This window comes from Columba livia, chromosome 11 (genome assembly GCF_036013475.1).
Source record: "Columba livia isolate bColLiv1 breed racing homer chromosome 11, bColLiv1.pat.W.v2, whole genome shotgun sequence".
NCBI classification, from domain to species: Eukaryota; Metazoa; Chordata; class Aves; order Columbiformes; family Columbidae; genus Columba; species Columba livia.
This window is the reverse complement of record NC_088612.1, coordinates 1,683,580-1,705,615: the sequence shown is the minus strand read 5'-3', so window position 1 is coordinate 1,705,615 and position 22,036 is coordinate 1,683,580. Positions and strand designations below refer to the sequence as shown.

Below are 22,036 nucleotides of genomic sequence, written 5' to 3'. Positions count from 1 at the left end.
CAAACAAAGAGAAATACTGTCATTTGACAGTACTGCAGACCGTATTTTGTGAATACTCACACTGCCAAGAATGCTTGGCAGAAATTGTAGTGACACTGAATGTGAATTCTGGGGAACTTGTATATAAGCTGCAGTGAAGCAAGTTAGTTAATCACTTTCCTCTAATCACTATTGTCATGGTTTGTAGCATTTCTAACAATCTTTCAGTATTGTGACAGTCACAATTGCTAGACTGGACCATGACTATTCAGTGCATGGGAAACTGGTGCACAGAAACAGACAGATGTGTGCACGCATATGCAAACAAATTCCCATTAAAATCAATATTAGATCCCCTGTTATTAAATCTGAGTATCAAAGTACACTCAAGGCACGTTTCTGTAATTCCAAACAGCAAAATTGTTCACAGGGTGCAATGAAACCGCTAGAACCATCACTAGTATTGATTAATGCAATATGACTGAGCACGGAAATTAAGTTGGGGATAGGGATCTCCATTAAAAATGTTTATTGCTAAGTGCTCGTGTATCACGTCAGTTCCTCTGCAGATTTGGAAAAAAAAAGCCAAACACCTTCTTCATGGAAAGAGAAAGACATTTAGCTGACCTATCCTTCAGAGATATTTTGCTTCTTTTCTTCAACCTTATTTAGGTTGCTAAGAGTGCTAATAAAACCTGAGAGAAGTACCAGTTTGGGAAAATAGTTAAGTACATGCTTAACACAAAGCAACACTTAAAGCAAAATATATGCTTTTCCAGTTAGTTCGGTTCAGCCTTCAGTGTCTGGAATCTCGGGCTGGGAAAATCAGATCTGTTATGATATTTCAAGGTGGATACATCAAGACTGTGACACCCCCACCACCGTCATTCTTCCTCCCCCACTAAATTCATTAACCTACCCAGCAGCTCCACCAGGTTGTAACCAATTTAGGAAAACATCCTGTACTGAAGAGCAGAGAATGTATTGATACCATCCACTCATCCTTCCACTTCCTCCAAGCTTGACTGCAAGTTCAGAACCTCATTATCTGGCAAAGACTCCAGAACGACCCGCATTGTTCTGCATTACTCTGTGGGTGTCTACAGCTGCTTCAAGCTGTCTTGCTTTTACATCCATCTCCTTCACTTGCTGGTCCAGGCTCATCCAAATGAAAAACTCAGATCTGAGCCTAGAACTTTGCAACTTTTAAACATTAGTAGAACTAAGATGAGACTCTGCTTTATAGATTCAAATTATAGCTCCTGGCTTTTGTTTGTTTTTATGAAACCCATTGAATTGTATCAGCTTTGTAATAAAACCTGTTAAGTTTGCATTTGCTGTTACCTAGAGCCAGAGACCAAGAACTGGGAAGAATTCTGGTGAACCTTCCTCTGAACCCCAGTGAGATCTGGATTTGATTCTTACTTGTTCCTTACTCCTATGAAGTCTTTTCACACTAAACACAAGGCTTAGCTTCTCTTTAGCGATTTCTACTTCCTTTTAACATTAAATTTTGTCTAAAGGTTGTTCTAAATTGCATGGAATGATGTGCCTAAGAAGAGGAGAACGGCAAGTAGCTAAATCTATGGAAGAATAATTTTTGGCATTGAAGAGAAACTTCAGGATAGTTCTCAGATAACAGACACAGTAGGATGCCATTGGCACAATACGTATGTAGAAGACTTAAGACAGAGTATCCAGGAAAAGCTCCCTCTGCATTTGCACCGATAAGCAATGACTGGTGCAGTGCCACAGTCCCTCGTGTCTCATTGATGAGAAACTCCCATTGTGCTGCCTCCAAGGGAAAACTGTTCACAATTCTGTGTGGATTCCCATCTCCATCTCTGGCAAGGCATACTGAAACCTGCACCACTATAATCCATACTCAGACATGTCCCAAGAAAACAAGAGGTCAGTTAAACCAGGACAGGAAAGCTCAGAAACTTGCATGCAGTCTGCACACTGCTGCTCACCTATCCTAACCCATCCTAGCGGAAAGGTTTGCCATCCGATCCGGGTCTTGGCTCATATACAGCAAATGTATTTCTTCAGTCCAAAGCCAGTAACATTAACCACACTTCCAGCCTTCCTCCCACGGTTCTAACACACACATGCACATAAACACATGGAAACAGGGTGAACATTTTATTTTTTGAGTTATTTTTCACATCCCTGAAAACAAAATAATCTCTTAACATAACTTTATTTGTTAATGTGTTAACGGAGTCAGTAAATAGGTACCAGGATACAGTTACACTGCAGATACTGCCTGATGCTAATGCACGAGCCCTCAGTGCTCGTAGCAAGTATGGCAGAGGGAGGAACAGCTAAAACGCTGGAAAAACAGCAAAGGAAGCAAAGTATGTGTGAGTGAGTAAGAGCGAGGGAAAAAATCCAGTCAAGCCAGAATTATGCTTGCCAAAAACAAGCTAAGAGATCTATTTCCAAAAGAAATGAGTCAAACCAGGGAAACAAAAATAATAATGCTGTGTGCAACTTAAAGCAGCAGCTGCTATCTGAGAGAAAACATAAAATGAGTTAGAAGACACAAAAGATTAGTCTTTTTTTGGTTTTCAAATTATTACATTTGTGAAGCTTTTGGCTCAAAAACGTTTGACCTAATCACATCTGTTTTAACAACTTAAATGAGAGGCCCAGCAGCTGTAGCTGGCAAAAGAATCTCCAAATCTGCAGACACCATTCCAATATTTGGGCTCTTGTCTGAACAATCTAGGGATAACATAAACTCTATACCCTAAAAGTGCCTATGCTGTGCATAATAACTTAGAGACTGATGCTGCAGCCACCCTGCAGACCCGCCTGCTTCTAAATTCAGCTGTTGCTTGGCTGAGCCTCTGGAGATAGAAACCCATTTCTCTGATGAATGTGAATTTATTTCTTATTCTTGCAAACAATCAAGTGAAGCCTCTTTGTCTACACCCAGATAAAAAGGCAAACAACGGGCGCTGAAGAGAAGTGAGCGCTGAAAAGTTAGAAGACAGCACAGAAAGTCTCACATGTAAGGTGAAGCCAATCTGGCTGGGACTCCAGCGAACCAAGAAAAGACGTTCTGCAGAAGGTTAAAAAAGCATAGAGAAGATTTCTTTTTACTACAAAAATATACGTACAAAAAGTAAAAAAAAAGAGAAACCTCATTAATATGGTTACACAAAAATGAACTGGCTGGATGATCTAAGCTAATTTTTTGTGTCCCTGTAACCTGCTGTGTTTTATTTAGTGAGAATTTCCTGTCTGTCTAATTTTCATTGGCACGTCAATTTTCTTGCAGTGCCTGATTCTTTTTCAACATCTGCTGCTCAGTTTGACAGCATTAATTTTGGATTTTTCCCCAGATCAGATTAGTTGAAGATTGCACTGAGTGCTGGCAAAAGATCTAAGTTTTCTGTCTCTCTTTTCTCTTCTCCTTGATAAAAAAAATGTTTTATTGAGATTCATAATCTTTACTATTACAGTATCTGATACTGAAAATCATAAAATAGTCAGAGAACTATTGTACATACTAAAAGAACCAGGTTTTCTTCTCCCTCCTAATTTCTCTCCACCTGTCCATACACACACTTTATTATTCAGGGCTATTGTATCCATGAGTTGTAAGCACAATCCTCTAAGCATACATGTTGAAAATGTTCATTTTTTCATATGTGTAAATGCAGAAGCATTATTCTATAAACACTGCTGTACTGGGAGGGTTTGGATGAGGTGTAAACCTAACACTTGGCATACATGTGACGCCAGATTGTGTATTTTGCATTTCCAGTGTCATAGAACACCAAAATAGGAACATATATACCAGTACATTTTTTTGTTATAGTCCTTACCCCAAGGAGCACACAATCTGTGTGTAAGGGAAGAGGTGAGGTGCTCTCGGGCAGAGTGGAGATGCTCAAAAACTAATATTTGTCAGTATGATCAGTGCCAGTATCATATACCAACAACATGGTATTATTTTAGTACAAATGATGGCAACTTAGATATTTGAGCAGCACAATGGAGCAGCTCTGTGAAATCCCGTTGACCGTGCTGCCTGTGTATCAAAGAATAGAAGAAAGCACATTGGATGCTCGTTTGAAAAGCACAAGGGTGAACCACCACAAGTCAGCCTGTAGGAGGAAGCAAAAGGTGCAAAAAGTGAATGCAAACTCTTGTGGATGTGTTAGGAAAAGGGAACTAGTAAGTATTGCTAAATAAAATAGAGTACCTTCATTTACTTGGTGTAAATGAGATACAAGGAAACTCTGTGCTGCCCAAATTAAACTCCACTGCCTGCATTTGTACTGCAAGGATATGGTTAAAGCAACAGCCTAGGAAAACAGTCTTGGCAGCAGTGTTCTAAGTGGATATGGACAGGGCAAAACACATTGGCAACACGCAGAAAAGGATGTTGCAGTAATCAAGATGTGAGATGAAGAGTCTCTGGATGAGCATTTTAGCTGTGTGGGCAAGACTGGAGATAAAGTAAATAAATAAACAGCCTCGCAGGATTTAGACACAGTGTGACTGTGAGAACCCAGAGAGTGTTATGATCCAAGTATGATATTCCAGCTACTGGCCTAAATTACAAGCGGGATTGCGGGATTGTCCATAGTGATTAAAGAAGGACATCACAAGGAGGTTGCTTGGAGAGAAAGACTGAAAGCTCTGTTTCAGTCCTGTCCAGTTCAAGCTGATGGACAGACAACCACAAAGCAATGCTAGGAAGACAGACCGGTTTTATTTGGAGCACAGTGAGACAGGTCTGGAATACAGAGATAAAGCTGCGCCTTCTCTATGGAGAGATGGCAAATTTAGATAAGGTTCAGAAGGGTTAAATAGCTCATGCACAAATAGGTTCTAAATATCTGCAAGCGATAAGAAGGAGAGGCTCTTCACATGTACGTGCACCATGTATAAATGCAGACACAATTAATGTATCTGGTATCCTGATGTAAGGATCTTAAATAAAATAAATCAAGCTAATCTGAATAATAATCTCTTCACAGACAAGGAAATCCCGATCAGTCTAGAGGCTGATCTTTGCTCTTGCTTGTGATCAAACAAATAACAGATATCCATCAAGCTGTTCTTCCCACTGGTTCTGAAAACGAATTATTTTGGTTTTGAAGTGCGTGGGAGGTGTTCAGATACTGTTAGTCAGAGAGATCTGCCAACTATCAGCTGGTTGTGGGTAATTTTTTGCCTGCATTTGAGTATTAGCAAGATCTGTCATTTAGCTTTGTAGAAACCCATATGCTTTCATGAGGCACTTGACTTTTATAGCCGTTCCATTTAAAAATCAGGTGTCTTCACTATTTAAGTTCTAGATCTTTTGATCCTTATGCTTTAATGTACTGGTCTGTTCAAAGTTAGCAGGGAGCTGCCAAGTGTACAAATTATGTTTTAGCTTGATTAGCTCTGGCTTACCCTCCTTAGCATGAACTACACATAAGTGCATGCAAATATTATTGATTCAGAGTGACTGATCTATAATATTGCTCTGGGGGTGAATTATCACAGACAAAAAGCCAGGAGAACTAAGTGCTCTGTCTAGGCTGCACCATTAACAGCAACACTTTGGAAGGCTGATTTTTAAACTACAGTCTCCCTGGATTTGGGGGATTAACTTCCTCCTCTGACTGGGCACAGACAGGCTCACTTCATAGCACTAAAGCTTCCCATTTATTTATGCAACCTTGTGTGAAACATGCATTTTCTCTTCATAGCTGGCATTTTACACATCTGTAAATACTGCTGATAATGTTTAGACCGTCTTCATTATGCCACAGACACAGTAGATATCTTTGCATTTTGTTGACGCTGAATGAGCATCACAGCAAAGTAGATGTCTGCCTAGACCTTCTCAAAGATGCGACAACTGCTTCTGTTCTACACTCACTTTCCCAGCCATAACTCATTTGAAAATATGTGGTTTTATCTCATTGAGTACTCTAGGAACTGGCTGGTAGATGTTCTGATGTGCATGCGAGTTTTAAGTTTGTTTCAGAGCAATCCCTTAGACATCAGTGTTTTGCAATCCCTGCACACTGCTACCGTTCGGTTACCCCCGCTGAGCTGCCCTGGCCTGGGCAAACCAGACAGCTACAGCTGAACTCACTCCAAATACATTTTGATGGCAGGATTTTACCACAGGTGGGAAGGTAGTGCCTCCTATTATTAAGTGTGCTGATGCTCCCCATTTTAACAGCCCATTTTCAAATACCATTTAACTCTGCCAAACTTTAATGATTTGGTCTGAAATGTTATTTGCCAGGTGATCCGCATCATAGAAAAGCCTATAAGAGAATTATTCATTTTATCTGCAGAGTCGGGTCTGGACACACTCTCAGCCATGAGAACAGAACAAAGCAGTGAATAACTGTTCACATTCACTGCACTAAGAGTGGCTGGGGTCCAGTGGTAAAAGTATTACCGTAAATCAAAATGCATACGCCTGAACAGAAAGTATACAGAATTAAAGCTGGACAGCATCACAGGCTCTGGAAATGCCGGTGTTTCTGTCTCTACAATCTGTTCTTGGTAATGTTATTTTTGTATGCAATTAAGCACAGAAAATAGTCGTCTATGCTTTCTTTGTTAGTAGCTTCAGCATCATTTAAAAACTCCCTTTTTCTGGCTGGAGCAAAAGTGACTGCAGAAGACGTATAACCTTGCGGTGTGTCACAGGATGAATGTGAAGGGCTTGCAGCAACACCATTTCATGAGGAACTATGCCATCTGGAGCACTAAATATGGCCAATGCACAGGTTCTTTCTAGCAGGTACCTCAAACACAAAGGATCACATTTCCCTGAATCTGGTCGTAGCTGACTCCACATTTCTCAGTAAATTGAATGGCCTTTGCTTGCGGCTGTATCTGTGCCGTCATGCAAGGAACAGATTGACTCTGGCTTGCAACTGTTGGATTGTTCCCCGGAGTTGACAAGCACTCCGTCTTAGCCACATGTGCTTTGTTCAGTCTTTCAAAAGCCCTTTAAACTCCAACTGATTAGAGGTGGCTGAACTGCAGACACAGCTCTGCTCTGGTTTTGATCAGCAAATACTATCTCAGGTGCTTCTTTGACTTACAGCCCTATGTAAAAATCTAGTCTGGGAAATTTCCATGCTGCCTTTCTACCAGAAGCCATGGAGTACATTACTGCTTTATTTTGGGACACAACATGATGAGTCATTTTTTATAAGCGTTCTGGCTCTTTATGTTTGGGATCTGGCTTGAACCTTCCTTTGAAAAGTAAAAATGTAACGATGACTCTGGATGCTTTAGCATTGTTCTCTAAGCTATTCTTCCATTTTAATATCATTAAACTAGTAATATTTTTAAGCTATTACCATTAAAGGCATGTGGAGACACATAAACAGCAACTCAATATCAAGGAAATGAGATTTGGGAACGTTTTTTTCTGTTTGAAGCTTAGTTTCAGTTCGAGGAGACTGTTTTAGCTAATAATCTGTTGAACTGAATTGTGGATCATTTTAAGAAATGTTCCATATCCTAACAGAGATGCCTATGAAAGGGGCAAGAAGTTCGTTCCCAGGATTCGATCTTGTGGTGGGTGATGGGGGGAGAGGAGCATACGATGTGTGAATAAATAAATACATTTCTCATGGCTCCCTATCCTGCTGCAACGCGGGATCTGCATTAGAAGCCTGGGCACACTTAAACAATTCAATTTGTCTTCTGAAACAGCTTTCAAAGATTCCTCACACCATGGACAGCACAGTCAAAACCAGTCATTCCACTGGAACCAGTCCCTAACATTCTGTGATTCTGTGGTCATTTTTGGAATGCAAAAGACCAAAAGTCTCTTGGGAAAACGACAGGATGCCAAAACACTTGTATTGACAAGATGAGGATGCACTGGGAGGTAGGAAGATCAGGAAACATCCCACCGTCAAGAAACTCAGGACTGAACCCCCCTCAGGAATAAGCATTTTTGCCATTCGATTGGGACAACGTCTTGCATTTATTCTGTCCGACAGGAGCTGGATTGTCACAGTATGAAGTGCTTTGGCATAATAATGAAGTTTCAAATGAATTCTATTTTCATTACAAAACATTTGTAAAGAGGAACCAGAAAGGTCACTTAATTTGCATCTGTGAAAGGCTCTAAAACTCTCTGGGGTAAAATTCCCTTGATCTCAGTAGAATTACACCTATTTTTACACCTGTCTGGAATTTAGTCCCTGACATCCTTTTCATGTCTTATTGAAGCAAGCAAGTGTGAACGCTCATTCCCAGCAGGGATTAGTCGGCTGTGTCAGAAGAAAGAACAGAATTACTTCATTTTTGTCATTAGACACAAGCCAAAAACATTAGGGATTTTTTTAAAAAATACAATATGAAAGAAGCATAAATGCTTCTCATGGTATTTTCTGACTGAAATCATGAAGTCTCTGAAATCCTTTGTTTTTGTGAGATTTTCATCCTCAAGAAGCCCAGATGGATCAGATAAGCTTCTGACTTCGGGGTACTTAGCCAGACTGATGAAATGGGTTTGCAGGTAGCCTTTCAGATTACAAGCATTTTAGTATTTCGCTGCCTGCTCATGCATTGATTTTTGCACTTCTTGAGTATATAAAATGTGAGCTTTTAGTACGGGCTTGTGCTAAATTGTCACAGCTTCATAAGAAGTAACAAAAGTGAAAGATTTGGCAGTGAGCCTGGTAGAAAACTGTTCCCACAGCTCAAGCAAAACGAGTTGTGAGGACTATTTGAAAGTCATTAATGCAGAATTCAGTGGGCTGTCTAATCTAGTGTGGTCTGCATGTGATGGAGATGTCTGCCTCAAAGGCTGGACGGTATAATATCAACATATACCGTCGAATTTTGTTCAAAACCATCACTAAGGGAGCTATGAATATTTGCAGTCTTCCTGTCTTCTTCAAGTTTCATTGTTTTTTAAAATACACTTTTACTAAGCGTCCGAGGTTCTGTTCATTTTGTAATAACAACAATCTATAAAACAAAGGACTGAGTATGCTTCACACAAATCTTTCCCAAAAGCAGTTAGAATAATTGTGCAATGATACACATTCATGAGAAAAACCTGAAAATTGCCAACAGACAGGAGGGACCTATAGGTTGGCAGCCTCCACAGAAGAGTAGCCCATATAGACCTGAACAATCCTCAGTTTGTTTCCAATATTTCTCTTTTCCTAAACTAGTCAAGCTAGATATCTCCTGGAGAAGTTGCACATCCTAGGCAGTAAACGTGATGACGATGCTTATGCTTAATTAAACTGATAGCATAAAATGGCTAATCAACGAGACCATTAATACCACCTGTATTGTTTCCACGATCTCAAAATATTTCCAGCACATAGAAGAACAGAGTGTGGGCCCACACTCTCATCTCGCATAGAAAACCTGCTCTGAGAAGCAAATCTCTGCAATATTTTCTCTGTTCATCTCCCATTGTCTCAGTTCCCCATGTCAGCACATCTCCAGGAAATGGTGGATACCACATCTGCATAGACAAAAAAACAGCTCTATGCCATGGCCTCTGTCTACCACAAGTGCACAAAATTAGTGGGGAAAATAATGTCTTTAAGTATCTCCTGAGGGTTTTTACTACCTCAGGCTGTCATAGTGTTCGTGCTGCTAGTTCAGCTTGTTCAGCATTCAAGCAATGCCGAAATGGTAGGATACATTTTGCTCAAAACTTTATAACATGGCCACATATTGACTGTGCTATTTCTGGCAAACAAACACGTACAGGTATTGTCTTTGACTGCGACTTTCTCAAAATCACCATAATTTTCAGCAGTTGCAAAGTTATTAATCCTGCTAGCAACCCCAAACCCTCATTTTCAGAGATAATTAGGGGCTTGGGGGGCAGGTAACCCCTTTCTCTCATAGCTGGAGAAATCCGTTGTTCTCAGTCTGCAGCTTCCATGGCCAAATGTTTCATGCTAAATTGATCCCTGTTGATTACATGCACAAATGCTCTGGGTGGCCTTTGGGGGATTTTTCTGGACTCCTGCTTGTGTGATACTTAACAGCCCTACCACAATAAAACAAAGCTATGATTATACCACTAGTAAACAACTCGCCTTCAGAGAGGAAAAAGTAAATAGGTAGACAAGACAGAAAGCTGCAGAAAATACTGTAAGTCTGCTTCTAGACTCCAGGTCTCACATTTGGTTAGACAATGCTAGAGGCAAAACCAATTTCTTTGCCCCACTGTAATTGCTACCCAGAATAAGTGGCTCTGTTCTCATATTGCTGCTCTTCCATCCATTTTTCACTGCTGGATAAGATTCTTTGTTATGCTGATATCCAGTACCAACTCTGCCACTACAGTCAAAATAGGGAGTACTGAAAAGGTGGAAAGCAGTTCCAAAAGTGTCTATGGAATTCTGATGTCCAAGCCCTAGATACTCAGTTTCAGTGGAAATAAGTGCCTCAATCTCTAAGTATACCTTAATTCTCCTAGTCTATTTTTCTTTCTTATATTTAGGGTATTTTTTTCTGCCTGTGCTGTGCATCTTAGCAACCTGTAGTCATTAAGAGAGAGAAATAAGTGTTCTGACAACAGAATCCCAAATCCTAACTACTGTTAATGTTCAGCTACTAAGGGGTTTAACAAAAAACGACATTAAAAACATTCTCTTTACCATCACCCATTCTGTTGTCCCAACAGCACATGACAGGAGAAAAGCCATATACTACTCAGAATCCAATAGAACTTAATTGCCTTGATATTCAAACTGGAAAAGAAATCTTTATGGGCACTTCCACTTCTGCCAATCAATACTGCAGTGTGAGAGTCGGTTTAGTATTTTGATAGATTATGGGCCATTCTCACATCTGAAAAATAAATTACATCGACTCTGGGATTAGGTCACCCACAAGATAAAAGCAATCATATACATGTAGCATTACGCTAGTTTTATTACCTTGAATCTTTTAAGCCTGCACATGTTCAACAATGAAGTAATGCAAGTTGGAAAATCCAATTAGCCCACGCATCTGCTTCATGGATAGCGCTACTCCAGCTCCGCGTGTGGATGAACCGAACAACGCGTTGATAGCGTATCAGAGAACTATCAGCGGCAGCTTTGTGGTATCGCATGAAGATTTTGCAAAAAGTTGAATTTCCTTCCATTTACCAATGATGAAAATATCAGATGTTATTATACAGGGGTTAGAAAAAATCTTTTAAATGTAAAACTTAAGTGGATGCGTCTCATTTAGAAATAAGTTTGAACGGTGAGAAAGCCTTAGGAAGGCTACAACAAGAATGAGATTACCAGATTGAAGCAAGTAGACCGCCTAGAAAAAATCATAGAAAAACAACTGCATAATGAAAATATACCCATTTAACCTATATACAGTGACACTATATATATTTGGATTCTTATTCTGTAAGGCATACAGAAGACATTCCATAATTTGCCAACACACTAATATCTCTGTAAAGTATCTCTCTCTTTTTTATTTTGTTTCAGTCTGTAATGAACAAACTACAAAATTAAGATTTGCACAAATCTGCCGCAAAGAAAGAAATGGAAAATATTCCCTGGATTACTTTACTACTCATAGGAAAGCTGTAGGTCCACAACCTCATACCAACAGGCAGAAAGCAGCAAGATTACTCACTATACTTTTACAGAACATGGGAAAACAAAGACAAGAATTGAACTGTTTCTGTTTTGTTGGCTGTAAAGGTCAATGTCACTAACAACATGTCCTACCTATAGCTTTACCAATAACTTGTCATACCAATCTCCTTTAAATTTAGGCAAGTAGAATATATTGGTTATGATTTTATTAGTGATACAGAAAATATTATGCTTCTAAAAAGGCCAGAAGTTTCCACCGTGGATTTTTTTAATCAGGTCCTTTATTTGATTTTTAAACTTTTAAAATGCCCTAAGCGTGTGAAATTCAAATGCAGTATAACTGGAGATATGAACTAATTTCAGAAAACAGAACCTCACTCTTTATAAGATATAATCCCTTTTTTCTCTATAAAAGTTTAAATTGCAGATACAGATATGTTCAATTTCCCCCTGCTTTGCAGTTTTTACATACATTTAGGATCCAATATAGCAAAGTAGACGGAGTCTGACTCCAGAGTTTGCTTCCACAGTTCCCAATGACTGTTTAAATATAGGCCAGAGTTTTAGTGGCCTATATGTGCTAAACAACCGGGCTCATCATTATAGCAATCAGACTTAAAACCCAGTCCTTCCATTCTTGCTTTGCTGAACATAGTCATTAACTTTGCTAGGACTATGCAATGGTTGAACACTCTGTCTTCAACAGTCTTAAACAGTAAGCCAAAGGAAGACAAATACATTTTAAAAAGGAAAGGAAAAGTAGTCTAGAATACGCAGCATCCCATGAACATTCCCCAAAATGACTGTCTCAGCCAAGGAAGTTCTAATATGTACTTAATTTAGAATTGTAAAAATAGAACATATCACAGGGAATATCTGCACATACAAATACCAGCTGTATTTCAAGAAACCTCATATGTGAGGAGACACTGAAAACAATAGAAAATCTGCTATACTTTGTAGGAGAAAAGAGGAAATCTGGTCGCAACAGGCCTGGCAATAAAAGAACAGCATCAAGGAACGTCAAGCACTCCTTACTCAGCTGACAAAGAACTCCTGACACTACAGCAAAACGTGCACAACTCTGCAAACAAGTGTTGCATAAAGATAAGAGAGTTTCTGTGGGGAAGCTGATGGCTGAATTTAAGTTCACTGCCATAGATCTCACAAGTGTGGTTATTAATAGATGTAAAGTAGAGAGAGTTCTCCTCTGACTAGCCATGTAAAAGATAAAGAGACCTGGGTTTCTCCAGAACTGTCTTATCTTTCAACTCATGACTTCTGAAAGGAAAAAGAAAGAAATATTTGTGTTCTTTTTTTGACTGTTGTGGGATCTGGAGCCATCGGAGAGCTGGCCAGTGCACAGAGGGGCTGCGGAGCGCATGTTCAGCCAGTTCTTCGGAAACAAAGTCATTTCTCAGTGCATGTACACAAGCAGTAGGTGCGACATACCCAGAAGAACCATGTTGTGTCCGATGTGCACAGATTATCTGCTTGAAAGTCTCAGAAAGAACCATTGGATTCCCCATAAAAAGTCAATTTACTGGATATAATCCACCAAAGTTTCTTGAATTTATTTGTTTAATAGGCAGTGTGGTATTTATAGTCACCACGTCTCAGGTAATTAGGAAAATTGACACTGCTACTTTCAAACGTGCTTTTAATTTGCTCTCAAACCAAGAGAAGATCAGCTAGGAGCCAAACGAGACGTCTGAATCAACAGGAGGAGGGCACCTGGCTGGGTCTGGCTGCACCAGTGCACCGTTTCCACAGCAGATAAGAGGGGAATGAACAAGCACCACAGGACAGCGACGCGTTCAGTCACTTCATTCTTACCAAAATGAAAGTGAAATGCAATTAAAGCTTAGAGTTTCTCCAAGGAGATCTAAATAACAATACATCTTCTTCCTTTTATTCGGATGTTTAAATAGCTTTCAAAGAAAACTTGAAGATTTTAAACATTAGTTTTGGGTTTAACACCTGAAAGAAATGGTTGCATTCCTCTTTAACTTAAATCCTAAAAAAACCCCAAGGAAAACACATACTTTTCATTTAAGCAAGATTTGGTTTATCCTAGATTAAAATGATCTACCTTTGGGCACTACATAGAGAAGGCTAAGTTTAAAAAGTGTTTCCACCTTATTCTTCCTCTGTAGTCAATGAAGAAGTAGCTTTGCAACGAGCCTAAGACCTGCTTACTTTTTGGAAGGGTCTCACTCCCACCACCAAACACAGAGGGGCTACTCCCAATCCATGTTTGTATATGTTCATCTCCTAGGTATATATAGATAAATACACAGATTTAGATATAGATAAATAAACAGATAAATAAACAAATAAATTAACCAGGCTTTCCAAATTTATGATACACATGACATAAATCCTTTCTTCCCATTCCTACGTGCTCCAAGGAGGCACTGCTTCACCTTTCTCCTCAACCAGATGCTTCCCAATTCTTCTGCTTGTCAAAGCAAATGATAGCCAGACCTCAACTGAATATTCCGTAATTTCCAGGAGACATTTCCTGATAGATACTTTGTGGGATCTAGCGCACACAACTGACTGAAATAGCCCTCGTGGCAAACATACTGTTAACATGAACAAATTAAAGAGAATATTAATAATACTTCGCACTTTGTCAAGTCCATCCTTCAAGGATCCCAAAGCACTCAGAAAATATTATGTTATTAAGACTCCCAAGATCATTAACGATGTAAACAAACATGTCTGTCAACTAAGACAATGTCTGCTAATTAATTTATTTCTTGTGTTTGGAGAGAACATTTATAACTGATTTATAAAACTCGAAAAATAAAGGTTTGTAATTGAGATACTGACATCTCCTTAATTTCAGCACACCAGCAATTAATTTTGTAATTTATTTGCACAAAAAGTTAAGAAACAATGATCATTGCCTCTCGTGCATTATCCTATAGACAGAAACAGTTGAAATTAAACAACAACAAAAAGAAATTAATGCCTTGGACACCATTTTTTCAGTAACTTTTAAAGGACTCTCATTTGCATATCAAACCCTGTCACAAAAAAACAAATGGACTTCGGAATAAGCACACACTTAAGTGCGGAGCTTAAAAAACTTAAATGCTGAGTTCACGGAGTTTTAATTCTTCTTGGAGTTAAAGAATTGTTAAACCTGTGTTGCAGGGTTTGAGTGTATTTGCACATATATTGAACAGCTGAACACCTGATGCAATTCAGGTTCCAGTTGGCCTCACTGGTTATAATCTCCTTGGCTCTCTTTGTCATTTGAATTACAAGCTCATTTGATTTTTTAAGTTTATATCGGATGAGTGAAGATATAGAAAAGCTTATGCCACCATTAGGAGGCAGCCATGCTCTAATCCTTATACTCCCCTGCTCCCTAAGACTCCAAAGGGCCATTGCAGTGTATCTTAGGGTTTCTTTGAATTACAGATGCCTAAAGTACTTCCCAGCACCCTCCTGTGTTGCTATCAAGCCTAAAGCCAGACTTAGTGACTTAGATTCAGGAACAACCCCAAATTATTACTGTATAGGTGGCTTCAGAACACTCAGGGCCTCTTCTTACTTTCTGCCACCAGAGAAAGCAAAAGATTTAAGGAAACACAAAGGCATCACAGCTAAAATGGTCCTTAACTTGGAGATGTCACAGCACAACAGAAGTGAACACAGAATCTCCGCTTGTTGTCAGACGGCGCCAGGATTTTGCCTTCATAGGGCACCTTCTAACAGAAGTGGGAAGGTGAACTTGTGATCCTGTGGTCTCGATTTTTTAAGACCTCTGTCTGGAATGGACTTGTTCCTGGTTTACGTTCCTGTAACATCGAATCAGACCTGCTACTACATCAAGCCTCGGGCTATTCCATCTGATCGCACAGACCGCGCATCAAAGCACAGAACACAGCGAAATCAACTACATTAGACAACAAGTCCTCTCCTAATAGTCTATTCTCATTATGCTTCCTGACCGCCTGGAACAGAAACTTAAAGTTACAGGAATGTTTTCAGGCTACAGGTCTCTGGAAAAAATGTCATGAGTGTCATAGCTTGTACCTGTTTTCTCAATCTGATTTCTGTTCACCCGATTTACTTTTTACAAGAAGTCTATGCTACTTTTCACAAAAAGAAAATAAAATCTTTCAAATGTGTGATTCACTTCCTTAAACACTTTAAATAGATTTTTATTCTTATTGTCACTGGAAATGAAAGTAAACAGCGACGCAGTTGCAGCAGGGAAGGCAGCGCATAGTTTAAAGACGACAGAACGCTTACACGGTTTTTGGTTGAGTCCTACATTTCGTTTACCTTGTAGTCTTTGCTTTGGCCCATGTCGCTTTGAAAGAGCTCAGCTTCTGATCTCTATACCATTCTCAGTAAACACCTTGATCCTGTATCAACTCATAGAAGGACCTTTCATCTGACTAAAAGAATCTGGGATGAGAGCAGACGCAGCTGTGTAAAGTACCAAAGGCAACTTCCATGTGCTTACACACCGCTAAATGTTGCTTAGCGACACACAGCTCTTCAGCATCGAGATATGCCAAAATCATTCAAACAGAACTCACCTCATACGCTGCTGAAAGGAGGGGCAGGAGCCCTTCAGAAGCACAGCGCTCTTCAAACTTTCTTTGCAGTTCTCTCTTTTTTCTTTCTTCTCTCCATGCTCCCAGTTCACTTGAAAAGAGGTTCTGTATCTGCCATGCATCATCCATCTAAAAAAAAGACAAATATCTACCTCAAACACATTTCCCATTGAGATTTGTTTGTGAAAAAGGAGCAACATGCATAAGCTTTGAACTGCCTGCTCTGAGACCACTTCCAACTAGGATAAGACTTAAAGCAAGTATTCCCATGCTAGAAAGAAATCTAATATAGTCACAGTTCACACAGTATAGCTCTGGTCCACTTTTTCATCAGATTGTTAGAAAGGCTTCAAATGGACTTAAACAAGGTGCTTGAATTTTGAGTTATGTCTTCACATAGGAGTGCGAGTTGCCTGATGATTTCAAGTTAAATTTCTCTGACAGTTTGTCCTCATGTAAAGAAATTACTGCCTGTCCACAAGCAGTACACGCTACAGCCACACTGTAGAGAACCCACTAGCGGGGAACAGAGGGTACTCCCTTGCAGGGCTGGGAGTTTGAGCTCTTGGTACTATTTTTGCTTGGACTTCTGACTAGTGCTACCACCATCGTGCCCCTCCGCTCCACATGTATTTTCGGCAACTTATTCTCCATAGTGATAACATTGTAGGGTCTTAGCCAGATTTTAAGGTACCCTAAAAATAAAGGCATTTTTTAAACAAGAAATGTATGAATCAGTTTAGTCTTTTAAAACACAATATGCAGCTCGTCAGCTTTCCAGATCTGTTCTGAAAACCATATCTGTGTGTCAGTAAAAGACATTAGTATAATGACATATTAATGTGGCATCAGTGGGAGACATCCAATTACAATGTTTCATACAGCTTGTCTCATCTCTCGCTGTGTATGGCTAATGAACAAGGACAGGAACTTTCGGAGAAAGAGTGGAGAGGATTGTCATTTTCGGAATCTGGCCCTCAGCAATTGTGGTCATCTGTGAAATTACTTTTTCTGTAAGCAGAAAATTCTCCCTTTGGATATTTAACAGAAGAGCAATGGAAAATGGAAAATGCTTCCTTTGTGAATCAGGATAGCAGTATTTAAAATGAAATCATTAATAAAGGATCAATGATATATAGAGGCCCAACTTCATTCCAGACAGCATGAATACTTTATTGACTGTTAGATTTTTAAAAGAAGCCTGGCTGTACTTTGCACATTATTCACAAAACCTTTTGCTCTGTAATTTGGATGATTGCTATGCAGGAACTGGAGAACAAATCTAAATGGTTTAAGGGTGTAATATAATGCAGGCAGATACTTTCTCCTCCAAGCCACCTGCTCAGAAGCACTCAGGTGCTTTCAGCTCCGGCTGAAAATTGCTCCCCAGTTGTTGAGTGGCCTGTGGGGGGATTCCCTCTCAGTCCATCCCAGGTCCCAGCAGACAAGAGGTGCAGGAGAACACGGCTGTGCTGGTGGGAACCCTCTCCAGCCTCCTCTTTCCCTTGCTAAAAGAAGACTGAGAACAGCAAAGGGCTGGTGTTGCCACTGAGCCACGTAATACAAGGTACTAATTTCTGATGTTTCTCATTATTCAGGGAGGGAAAAAAAAAAAAAAATATATATATATATATATATATATATATATATGATTCTCAAAAATATTTGTTATATTTTAAGCAGGCCAGTAAACCACTGAGCTATCTAGAAAATCTACCCATTCTACTACTTGCAACTGCTTTCCTATTATACAATTAGTACTTAATCTGACACTTTTTCACACGGTGGTAGAAGCGGGATTTGGTTTTACATCTGCAACCGCATCGCCTGAAGCTCAGCTCTGGAGTCTTTTGCTAACGGGATATCTCCTAACACCATAAAAAGCAGTAGCCTCTAAAAAGAACTAAACTGGCATGGAGCTGTGCATGAACTAACAGAACACACAGGGAGCTTACTTCCCTCACCCTGAGAGCAGAAATAGAGGTAAGATGCACAGTGCTTGTGTAGTTTGTTGGTCTCAGTAAGAATGGGCCATTCTTGCCATAACCACCTCCAGCTCTTGCTGGCTACAGCGGAAGGCAGTTGAGGCTGGAACTAAAGACATATGCAGCATTTTGTAGGTATGTGGGCACCAATCCAACAAAATAAGAGCTTTTTTCCATTGCCATATGTGTTTTTTTCTCTCCTAAACAGAACATTCATCCCATTAGTCAAATAGCATAAACAATTTTCTTGACAACAAAAAAATTGCCATACCTCAATCAAAATGAAACTCTAATGTGCCAATTACTGTCTCTGTTGAATGTGCCTTTTCCTTAACTTTACTTTAGCTGATGGAACTCTGGCAAAAAAAGACCCTTATAGTCAAATAACCTGACTGATAGGGGGATCTACACTATTGCTGCTATAGGTCCAGGAAATTTCACCGGGACAAAAATACTTACACACCATTAGGAGGGATGTTTCTCTAGCAAAGCACAATTGCTCTGTAGTCAGTCACCTCACATGGCACAGCTATTCTACACAAGCTATTTTTAAAGGTCTACAAATTACACTTAAAGAAAGCTTACACTGTAATTACTGAAGAGAAAGAGGACACAAAGGGAGGGAGGAAGGAATCTTTCTAAATGCCTATAAACTCCTTAAGGGGAGGCATCAGAAATCAAGTTTGATGAGTAATTTTCTCAGTCCAGACAGCACTGAAATATCATCAGACACAGATATCCAGTTTAGCCCCCACTAACGTTTAATGGTTAGATAATCACGGCTCATAAGTTCAGTTCTAATAACAACCACAGCAGACACTTTATGAGCAGATTTTGCAGGCTACAGGCTTGTGCTTTGTCATTATGGGGATTCTTTGTTTTAAATACTGCATTTTAATTTATTTATTTATTTTTAATGGAGTTATACGTATATATATATATATATATATATATCTCAGCATTCTGTCTTCATTCTGATTCTCTAGTTACTATGAGTAGCTACTTTGGCTATTTAGGAGATTTCTGGCCTCAGGGAATCTTCTAACACATACACAGCTACTAGCTTACAGGGCTTCTAAGAATCACCAGGAACAGTGTCCTGTTCAGGGAAACTGAAGAATTGGACAGATTTATTCTGTTTTCTTAGGCCTTCTGCTATCAAAACAAATTCTCTGGCAAATGTCCTGATAAGTTGAGTATGGGGTATAGCAGCTGCTAGGCATTATTTGAGTGGGAAAATTAGGAAGCTAATACAAATACTCATTTAAAAAATAAACAATTCCTTTCTTTTGAAATTTCTCCTCAAACTCAGGATCAGTCCGGTACTGTAACCTTATTTTTCTCAATCGGAAGCTGTCTGGGAGCTGCAGCAACTGGTTAAATTTAACTTGAATTCTAAGCACAACAACATTAGTGTGTTTTCCAGCTGTTTGTTCCTTTTAGAAAAAGCAGCACTATGGGTGGACGCTGTATCGGGAAGGGAGTGAAATAGGCTGTTCCACACCGAGAACCAATTTGTGGGAAGCTCCGGTATAACATCAACAGCATTTTATCATTTTCTGCCATCCAAGATTTTGGTAAATGGCTTCGTAAAGTAACTGTTAAAATTAATGCACAACAATATTTCAGAAGTTAATGGTGAGTACAGAGTATTAGGAGTGTACTTCAAGTTTTACATATATACTCTATACCAAAGACCTGACAGTCAAAAGAAGATGCTGATTGTAAAGTGGAACGTGTTCCAGTACCTCCTCTTATCACAAAACAAATGCTAATCTGACTAACGCCCTGATGCAGCAACAAGGTTAGGAAATCAAATCTCTATATTGGGGAGTCCAGCCTTTCACACAACCATATAACTGTGGGGGATGGCCAGTACCTGGGAGGGACATTATGACCTTCTCTTGTTTCTATGACCATTACTATAGCATAAAGAAGATCTCGTGGTTGTTTTATCCTTTCAGCACAGCATTCACAGGGTTCCTCTGTGGATGTGCATGGTCCCCTGCATAAAATAACATCCATCTCAAGGAATCTTCACAAGACCAAGGTTGAGGAATTCCCATCCTTGCACTTGGTTACAATGCTAGTGAGGCATCCTAGTCAAGAACGAGGCTAAATAATTAGACCCTTAGTCCTCACATCACGCTTTACTCACTGTCAGAGCTAAGGTTTGGCATTTCCATGCCTGTAGGACAGCTGCTAACTTGCAATAAAACCCCCACATTTGTGCAAGCAAACACTATGCATATGAATATCTACTAAAAGCTAACATGAAAGAGTCCCAATCCATTTGAACATTACATACAGGTAGTATTTTGAATGTTTTACACTTCTAATGTAACTGTCAGTTTAGATAAGGATCCTTCATCCTTTAGCGCGTTTGCCAGGGAATTATATAATCTCAACCTCCAGAAAAGACTTGTGAATTTTTGGTTTTGCTCTTTATCTGGCCATAGATAAGCCAATAGTACTAAGTTTATTGCTTTCACTAGTCTTCTTATTCCTTTAGGCCTAAGTTTACAGGCACTGTAAAACTGCTGTAGTATAAATGCATGAACTACGTCAGTTAACTGAAAAGTTATGTTTCACAGCTCTTGCTCAAATTAAACGGAGGTTATGTCTATACACAGATAATATGTGCTTATCTGGGCCCTTAGGCAGAGATTGAAAACAATCCCTGAACCACATACCTGTGTGTTTGACACTAATCTCTGTGTTTGGGCGAGAAGCATATCTTCAGGAATTTGCTTGCTCATAAAAATCCATAGATGTGTTTTCACTGCTTGGTTTGCATGCTACAATTTTGGTTGGCTGTAACGTTCTCACTACTAGAGAACAGTATTGCCCAGGGTGGCTTCTCCATACAAATCCAAAGTTGTGGGCAGACAATGGCAAGCTTTTTCTTTCTTTTTCTTTTTTTCTTTATTTTTTGATAAACACTTTAATTATGAAAGCCTGAAATCTCTCACCAGATGGGGAATCCAGATGAGGAGATTTCTGATACCCTTACCCAGGCATTTGAGAACAAAATAAGATAACAAATTTGACTTGTAAAGATTCTGCCTTCAGAAGCCTTCCAAAAAGAGGCTTCACTTTTAGATTATCCATGATGAAAGAAGAGGGTGTCTGTAAGTGCTTCCTCACATTTTATAGCTGCATATTGGAAGGGCCAGGTGACTTTTCCAAACCAATTTTTCAGGATTAAAATGACAGTGGCTGCAAATTTATTCAGCAAACAAACCACCTCCTATTTCAAGCACTTAGAATAAAACCATTAGTGTATCTGCCTAAATCTAGCTCATTTTAAAGCATTTCCAACACACACAGGAACCAATAGCAACCTCTGCTATATTTATCATCTGATTTCTTGGAAGATGTTCTGCTTTGGAATACATCTCCTTTTGGCATTCTGAGTGTACTGTACTTTCTTATGTTTCTAAAGTGAGTAATTCAGGATGATAAAAACACAGTTTTCTTTTCCAAAAAGCAAAATCTTTCTAATGCTTTTCACTACTGTACAGCAGTTCCTGCAAGAATAATTCAGAATAGCTTTGGGATTTTCCCCTCTACGCTGGATGAATGTGTGAGCCCTGTAGTTATGTGGGGAGACAAATGGCTCCTGATACCCACTATGACAGGATACAAATGAAGATACGTACAAATTAATGGGTTTGGTAGCAAATCTCTGATTCATAAAAAGGAGAACACCCTGTCCTGTTGCGCTGAGGGACATGTACCTCGTTTCTCCACCTATTTAGCCACATGCTATTCCCTGATGCCTTTATGGTATGTGCACCAACTGGGGATGTGGCTCCTGCCTACATCACTTGCTGTTGCCTCCACAGCACAGAGACTGAAGAGTTTAGCAGGGAGTGTATCAAATGCTCATTTGAAATGACATAACAGG

General features: G+C 39.5%; 1 protein-coding gene across 4 annotated transcripts in view; it reads right to left on the bottom strand.

The window, feature by feature from the left end:
- SEMA6D (semaphorin 6D) overlaps nt 1–22,036 on the bottom strand; it is a 501,178-nt gene that overhangs the window by 349,723 nt on the left and 129,419 nt on the right. For 2 of the 4 annotated variants that reach the window (XM_065076441.1, XM_065076444.1), the window contains exon 2: nt 16,124–16,270. The gene's annotated coding sequence lies outside the window, so the exon portion shown is untranslated. Of the gene's footprint in view, nt 1–16,123; nt 16,271–22,036 lie in introns of those variants that run through there. The other 2 variants (XM_065076437.1, XM_065076443.1) reach the window with 1 other exon arrangement.